This window comes from Dendrobium catenatum, unplaced genomic scaffold, assembly GCF_001605985.2.
Source record: "Dendrobium catenatum unplaced genomic scaffold, ASM160598v2 fragScaff_scaffold_716, whole genome shotgun sequence".
Classification (NCBI taxonomy): domain Eukaryota; kingdom Viridiplantae; phylum Streptophyta; class Magnoliopsida; order Asparagales; family Orchidaceae; genus Dendrobium; species Dendrobium catenatum.
The window spans coordinates 23473636-23482273 of record NW_021319178.1 but is presented as its reverse complement, the minus strand read 5'-3'; positions in this window follow the sequence as shown (position 1 = coordinate 23482273).

The window sequence follows — 8638 nt, the reverse complement described above, 5'->3', positions numbered from 1 at the left end:
CGGGCTATGTGGGAGGCAACTGGGCAGTGGGCAACCGGGCTGGTAGTTAGGGTTGTTGGCAGGCTGGGTAGTGGGCAGCCTATCAAGTAGCACAAAAGGTGGGTGGGTAGGGAAGGTGGCAGCTGGGCAGCGGACATCCTGGATTTTTTAATTATTTTTTTATTTTCCAGCTGCATTATTTTGTCGGAAAGCTGCCAAAAAAATCCTTTACTTAATTTACTCAAAAAATTTGTCAATTTCCATCGAAAAAATTCGCCAGTAAATGTTAATTTTCCTGATTGTAATTCATTTCTTAATAATTTTTTAACTCCCATTCAGTATCCTGTGAATCAGCCTTGGATAACACCAAATCACATATTTAAAAAAAAGTCCGTCAGCCCACCATTCTATATAGGTGAGTCAGTCTGCAACCAATATAGTGAAACCAACATTTCACTTATTTTTTCACACATATTAAAATCATTTTTTTTACATTAATAATGATAAGCTATTAATCATTCACACATATATATTCATTCATAATGCTTGTATTCATAGTATGCTTAAACAAAAGTACTTATTTCTATTCAGAAAAAATCATATAAAATCTAATAACTTATATTTTACTTGATAAAGCTCAAAATATTATAGTCAAAACCTATAGAATAATCATATGATATCATATAAAAAGTTATGCGGTAGAAGTTCATTAAATCATAAGAAAATATATAAAATCACTTGTGTCAAATAGTTGAAATCAAAATATTTAAAAATAGGATCAGAATAACCAATCATAATATAAGCAAGTTTCACAAAAATGGAGAAGCGAAACGATGGCTAAGATCAACTTCTCTTTTTTTCTCTCTCCTCTTTCCTCCTCTTCCTTCTTTGACAAGGCACCATGTTGAATTAAAAATTTTTAATTTAAAAAAAAATCATTTCAAAAATTTGGTTATTAAAATCTATCCAGTATCCACTATTTAAAAAATCATTCCCGACATTTCCCTTGAGAATTTAGACATAAAATCAATACAAAAAAAATTATACGATCAAAACTCAAATCAAATTAAAAATCAAAGCATAAATAAAAAATTGGAGGTGCGTTTTGGTGTAATGACTGAAATTTCATTAAATAACTCTACCTTTAAACGTGGTCATCCCAAAAAAATCTTAGGATGGGTGGGAAGTTACACCAACAAGATAAAATTATGAGGCCCTTAGGCAAAACTGGATAATATTTCAATAGTTAAGAGTTTGAGTTGTTACAAAGGTATCTGAGTAATACATAAGCTAAAAGATGGAAACTAAGTGTTATACAAAATAAAGTGCTGCATTATATGAGCCACGTATATGATAAAGTGCTAAATAGCGGGAGTCACCACTTAAGCTTTTAAGAGCCATCTTTAGAATCCTATCTTCCTGGTGAATGATTTTGGGATGAAGATGCTAATAAGGATGTCAGTTACTTAAGTTGGGAAAATTGTAAAATCTCTTAAGTAAAAGAAGCTAAACTCTTAAACATTGAGGTGCTTTTTGATGTAATGGTTGAAATTTCATTAAGAACCTCTATAGTTAAAAATGCTCATCCAAGAGAAATCCTAGGAAGGGTGACCTCTTGGGAAGTTACACCAACATGATAAAGTTGTGAGGCTCTTAAGCCAAATTAATCATATAATATATAGAGATAGTTAAGAATTTGAGCTATTAAAACCACTTTATATCAAGTCAAAATCTTCTAGTGAGGAAAACATAAAAGAAAAGAAACCATTATTGAGGGAAAGAAGAGAAAGTCTTCCTTTCAACAGCCAAGCTTTTTTTAGTAGTAGAATGACCATTTTGCGAGAGTCAGTAATTACTTGCTTAAAAATGTCAATTTTCAATTTCTTTAGTAATTATAAGTGTTATTAAATTGTTTGGAGCTTAAAATGTTTAAAGACACAGATTTGGGTCGAGGAAGTCAAAATATGATGTTTGGATTTTCTTCTATGAGCATTGTTGCAACATTGGATTTGAGCTCTTCGAGGAAGTCAAAATGAAATTTATGCTTTAAAAAAATATTTCTCCATGTAAATTTTTATATGTTGATTTATTCTTTGCTCTGGATGATTTGACAATAAGAATGTAAGTTTTCACTGGTTGGTTTGTTCTATGTTAAATTTTTTATCATTTTGGTATATGGTGACATTTTTTATTGGCAGTACAATTAAGAAAGTATGTTATTTTAATATTTTGTATAATCCTTACAAATTTGGTAAAAGTTTGAGTATTCTGTGTTGGCAACTAAAAAGTGGGGTAAAAGTCTGAGTATTCTGAGTATTTCTTAGTGTTAGAATGAATAGTATGTGTGTAGTTATAGATAATAGAGAAGGACAGTTTCTGTAATATATTAGTGGCATGTTAAATTCTAACGAATGATGGAGACAACTTTTTTTTTTAAATATATATTTGTTAGACTATTGTTAACAATTGCTTATTTGGGCACTCTAGATCATCCAACTTCATTATCTTTCTCTAGATATCTTGCTCGACCACTTATTTTTTTCTTCAGACCTCACGCTCTGCAGTTGGTACTAATTTTTAATTTTGTATTGTTGCATTTATTTTATTTAATAATATATGTTTTAGTAATCTTCTAGATTTTTTAAAATTTAATTTAGTTTGTTAAGATGAAGTATTAACTCAATTAGACTAAATTGTAATAAAATTAGACACTAGCTGAAACTCTTAAGAAATTTACAATAGAAATTCATAGACTAACTACGTACATCAAAATCTATACTTGCTACTGATAATTAAATTACTGAATCATATTGTTTCTACCTGAATGAATATATCCTGCTATTGTTAATTAAATGAACATGAGAAAGCAAAGAAAAATCAATAAAGCCAACTGAAACTTAGGCTTCATTTGGGGCGGCTTTCTCACTGCTACTTAAACCAAAGCTACTTTAAGAAGTAATGAGCAAGCCATCCCAAACTAAATTTTAAGGTTATCAATAACTTATTAAGAAGCCTACAATCTTCATATAGTACAACAAAGATATACTAGAGCTCCAAAAGTTTATATAAGTAGTTGTCATTGCAGCATTTGAGTCAAATGCTTATCATGCAAGAGAACAAGGCAATTATATGATTATTAATGTGAAGAATAATAAGAAAATATTTAATGATTGTTTTCTTTTATTCATACACGCTTCTAAACTTAAGCAAATTTATCATTGTTTTTTAAAGATACTTATACTAGTAATGCATAATGCCACTTATTCTTGTATATGTTAGTTGACATTATTGTAAAAGTATTTTAAAGTCTATATTTTCTGATCTCTTATTGGAAATTGTTCAATACATGTTCGACTCTTAGTAAATCTCCTCCATAATTATTCACTAGATGTCTGGATGATTTGATGAATTTATTATAAGTGTTTTTTATGAATAACTTCAACCTTATGCATTAATGAAATTGTCATCTCTAACTATTGACATACCATTTCACATATTTTTTTCACTACTCTTGTTGAACTTATTCCTACTTTATTACGGTTAGATTAAGTTCTTTCAATCATAAAAATCACTCAAAATATGATTTTTCATTATATTTTTCAACAAATAACATCTACAAGAATAATAATGACCAATATTATTTTGTTTGAGATTCTATTCATAATTTTCACCTACATGCTTGCCTCGAACTGGGAGACCTAAAATTTCTTGGATATCTATTTGTAGTTTGAGGTAGAAGAAAAGATTCTTATCATATAAGTTGTTTTGTTGTGATAACAGTAATAAAAATAGAGACTGATCATTAAGATTCAAACTAATACATCTTGACATAAAAACTATTTAATGATTTTTATTCTATTATTAACAATTAAAGTGATGCAAACAATACATATACTTTTAATAAATTAAAATGAATACAAATTTTTTTAAATTTTTTACATTTTATTGCAATATATAAATATAGCAATAGGAATAACAAAAATGGAAGTGATGAATAGAATATTATTTTAAGTCTGTTAATAGTTAAGAAAAAATATTTATTTTTAATAGATCTAGTGATACTATTCAATGCTATTCTAAGTGGAATAGCAAATCCAAGTGGACTAACTCAAATGGACTAACTCCTTTTCTCATCATTCAAAAATTCTATTCTATCTTGTTAATCAGTAACCCCTAGAAAGGTGTTTTCTGAAAATTATTAAAAAAAAATTATAATAATATTTATAAAATTATTTCAAAGATCATTTTAATTTATAATTCATCATAAACTATATAATATTCAATATATTAAGTTAAATAAAAATGCTTACTTGTGTGGTAATACAATCAACGATTAAGTAATTTATATTATCTTAACTTGTCTTGTCATTAGCATTTTGACATTTATGGCTGGACAAAAATTATTAGAAATATTTTCAAAAGATGTATAAATAAAAATATGTAAATTAAATTAGTTTAACTTACCTTAAAAATGTCTAATAGTGCTACATGTGGGTTAATTGCCCTGCCGCATCAAAAGTGCATCCACTTCTGATCATTTTTGTAAGACGTATTTGATTATATAAATTAACTTATTTCTCCAACTCCAATAATTGCTATATAAATTGTAATCTTGATATCAATATTTTAATAGTCATTGTTGTCCTATCATAAAATATAACAGACATCTACATTATAATAATTAGGTCATAATTAAAAAAATTACTATTTGGGAAAAAACAAACATGTTTGGGCAAGCATATATGTAAAATCTAACATACAATAGTTATGATAAAATTAAAATCTTAAATTAAAATAATAAGAATTAATTTTTACCTTTAATATTTATCATTTTTTATGAAAACATAATGATGGCAAGTTATTATATTTTTTTCTCATATCCAACCCGAACCTTATTTGTACTATTTTTGACTCTCATAATCATCTATAAAATATAACAAAATTATATTTCTAATATTATAATTAAATTAAATAATAAATATAAACTTACATATAATTAGGTTTCAACGCTCACTTTAAGTTATTGACTCATTAAACGATATGTGATTGATAATTCTTACAAATTTGACCGCCTTCTCAGTATATTTTTTCGAGAAAAAAAGGCGTAAGTTATGGGACAAACGCAATAGTTGAATTCCAGTTAGATCTCAATGATGAAGAAGAGGAGAGCTCTTTTAAAATTAAAAAAAATAATAAACATATTTAAATTTTAAAAGAGCTCATCTTTTTATCATTGAGATCCCAATTAAATTCATGCTGAGTTTGTCCGTTAACTTGCATCTTTTTTTAAAAATATATGCTGTGAAGCTGTCAAATTTTTGTAAAGGAATTGTCATCACATATCGTTTAATGAGTCAATAATTTAAAGTGATGCATCAGTTATACGATATTGAAATCCAATTATATAAGTTTTACATTTATTTATATATTTATTTTTTATTTATATTATGATATTAGAAATATAATTTATGTTATATTTATGAGAAATCAAAAATATTGACAAATGTTGGTTCGGGTTAGCTGTGGAGAAAAAATATAATAATGATATACTATCATTATGTTTTCATAAAAAAATAGTAAACTATTAAAGGTAAAAAAATTATATTTCATTATTTTTATTTAATATTTTAAATTTTTAACATAACTATTGTATGTTAGATTTTTACCTGAATACTTGTTCAAACATCTTTTGTTTTTTTTTTCAAGTTGTAATTTATTTTAATTATGATTTAATTATTTCAATTATTATAATATAGATGTCTGCTATATTTTTATGATGAGAAAACAATTACTTGTAAAAATTCGATATCAAGATTGAAATTTGATATAGCCTTTTAAAGTTGGAGAAATAATGTTGAATTTTCTATAGTCAAATACATCTTAACAAAATAATACAGAAGTTGACAATACACTTTGATGTTTGACATGGGGTAAGTGAATTCATATGTAGCACTACTAGGCATTTTAATGTAAGTTAATTTAATTTAAGCTTACACATTTTATTTTTAATATCTTTTAAAATATTTTATTTTATAATTTTTGTTCAGCCATAAGGTTCAAAATATTAATACCAATAAGAGAAAGTGCTGATAATATAAAATTTTAATCGTTAATTGTTTATCATACTTCATAGTATTTTTTAATTAAATAATCACCTTGAAAATATTAATATAGTTTGATGATGAATTATAAATTAAAATTGATTTTCTATATATTTTATAAATATTTACTATAAATTTTTTGTTTAAATATTTTTTTCAAGAAAATTTTTTGTGACTTTTTTGATTAATTCAAGATGGAATTAAAAATTGAATGATGCAAAAAGAAGTTGTTCCATTGATATTGCTATTTCACTTGGACTAGCATTGAATAATATCACTTGATTTATTAAAAATGAGTAATTTTCTATAAATATATAACAAATTAATAATATTCATTTAATTACTTTTTAATTTTTTTATTCTAATTATATATTTTATATATTATAATAGAAAGTGAAAAAATTAGAGTTTTTGTATTTATTTTATTTATCTAAAAGTATATATTTGTAGCATCATTTTTAATTGTTATTAATAAGAAATAAAGTCGTTAAAGAATTTTTATGTCAAGATGCATTATTTGAAGTTTTCATTGTAATCTTTATTTCTGTTAGTGTTCACGCAACAACACACTTATTATTAACATAGAACTCTTTTTTCTACTTCAAGCTACAAAGAGATCTCCAACGAGTTTAAATCTTCAGTGCAAGGAAGCTTGTAGGTGAAAATTATGGTTAAAACTCAAAAAAATAATCTTGATCATATATTAACTTTCTAGATAATCTTGTTGATACATGTAATGAAGAAATTATGCTTTGAGTGATTTTTATTAGTTGGTAGAACTTACTCTACACTATTATTAAAGTAGAAATAAGGTCACAACAGAGTAGCGAAAAAGATATGTGAAATTGTAATGTTTTAATGATTAGATATGCCAATTTATAAATGTATAAGGTTGAAGTTATAAAAAAAATCTCTTTATTGAACTCATAAATTATAAGACATCTGGTGAATAATTGTGCAGGAGGTTTACTGAGAGTTGAACATGTATTGAACTATTTTCAAAATAGAGATAAACAAAGATTTTAAGAACTACATTACAAGAACATATACTACATCTACACATTCTAGGGGTGTTTAAAATTGGGTTTCGGTTTGGTTTAGGTCGAATTTAGAATTTGACCGGGTTTAATCGGTCGACCCTAACCTGACACTGGTAGGTAAATGGGTTTAATCGGGTCTACCCTAAAATGGCCTGGACCGAACCCATCGGGGTTGCTGGCTTGTCTTCACCTAACACGGGTGCGCAGGCGGGACGTCGGCCAGCGCATGCCGACTGCGTGGAAGCGCGCGAGCAGGCGCGGTAGCGCGGTTTGAAGCGGGCAGTGCAGGCATCCGCAGGCGCGAGTAGGAGCGGGCAGCCGTGTTTAGGAGCGGCAGGGCGCCGGTAGAAGTCCGGGCAGGTTCGAGTAGCTGGTAGCTCATTTTAAATGGGGTTTCGGGTTTGACCCGGCAACCCATCGGGTCAACACGAACCGACGCCGTTTTTCAAACGGGTCGAATCCTTGTAACCCTAACGCCGACCATTTTTCAACACGGGTAAGTGCAACGTCGAAATTTCCGGGTCGGGTTTTCATGCGTGTCAAATATTGAAACTGCTATATTATAGAATATAGTTAACTGGCTCCGCATATATATGGAAATACATTACAACAATCAATTGCACTAATAAATAATACATTTAATTGCATCCACTTACATCAATCAGTTGCGCGCTATAATAAATGCATTATTTAGCTCATTGAGTGTAGCCTTTGAATCCAAAGAGGCATAAAATGTTAAATGGGATAAAACTAATAATTTTGTTACTTTCATGTCGAAAGGAATCAAGAACTACAGTACTTAGAAGAATAGAATGCTAAAGAATATTAAGTACAACCATTTCAAATGTTGTTTTAGCTAAATAAAAAGTGTTAAATATCATCATCCTCTACAATGAACACCAACAAATAAGAATAGTTAAATGTATACTTTCTAAATAATCCATTTCACCTACTGCATTCTTTACCTACACTATTGAACACTAACACAAGCTAAAAGTGATGTTGGTTATCCCACATAAGAATAAAGAGATCACAAAATAATTAGTATATGTCTAGTGATAGGAGAAGATGATTTCTTTAACTTCAACTCAAACAGATAGAAGATTGGAAGAGACAAGAGCAAACAAATGACAACATCAAGCCTTTGTCCCACTACTGGGGTCGGCTACATGAATCTTTTTCTCCATTGTGTCCTATTAAAAGTCAAATTCTCGTTTAAATCTAATAAAGAAAGGTCATTCTTAATTATTTTCTAACCAAGTCTTTTTAGGTCTTACCCCTACCTTTCTTAATAAGTAATCTAATACATCTACTCTCCTAACCGGGTTTCAGAAGGCCGCCGTTTTATGTGACCAACCATATAAGGCAACTCTCTCTAATCTTATCTTCTACTGGAGCTACTCCAACCTTTTCACGTATATGCTCATTCGTATCCTATCTCTAAGGTAAAGCCACTCATTCCACCTGATCATCCTCATCTTTGCCAACACTTAACTTAGTATTATCTTCTTCTTTAAT